We start from the raw sequence: 454 nt of genomic DNA on the forward strand, positions 1-454 counted from the left end.
ATGAATATTTTCATCCCTTTAGTTTCCATTAAAGAGTTTTTACATAGTTACAACCAAACTATGTTTTATATTCCGGAAATGTAAATAAAAAATTCTACTTGTAACACTGTAAAATGTTTTCTCACTTCCTAATCTATAAAATACTGTCTGAACACAAAACGAATTCCAATATAAAAGTATATTTACGTTTGAAATAGTTATAATGAATGTTTTTTTATAATGTAAACGCGTTAGCAAATTGTGTGTTAATTATAATAAATATCACAGTAATACTTACCAGAGTTATAATTAGGTTTCAATCTCAGTCTGAAGTTTTTCTGTCTCAGGAGAGAGTCCTGTCTTGCAAATTCAGTTCTGAGAAATACAAAAGCTTCTGTGAAGTTTATTACATACTATACAGGTGTGGCGACTATCTCCTCATGTATGTGTGTGTTTATGCTGTAGTGTGTATATA

This window comes from Octopus bimaculoides, unplaced genomic scaffold (genome assembly GCF_001194135.2).
Source record: "Octopus bimaculoides isolate UCB-OBI-ISO-001 unplaced genomic scaffold, ASM119413v2 Scaffold_87884, whole genome shotgun sequence".
Lineage (NCBI taxonomy): Eukaryota > Metazoa > Mollusca > Cephalopoda > Octopoda > Octopodidae > Octopus > Octopus bimaculoides.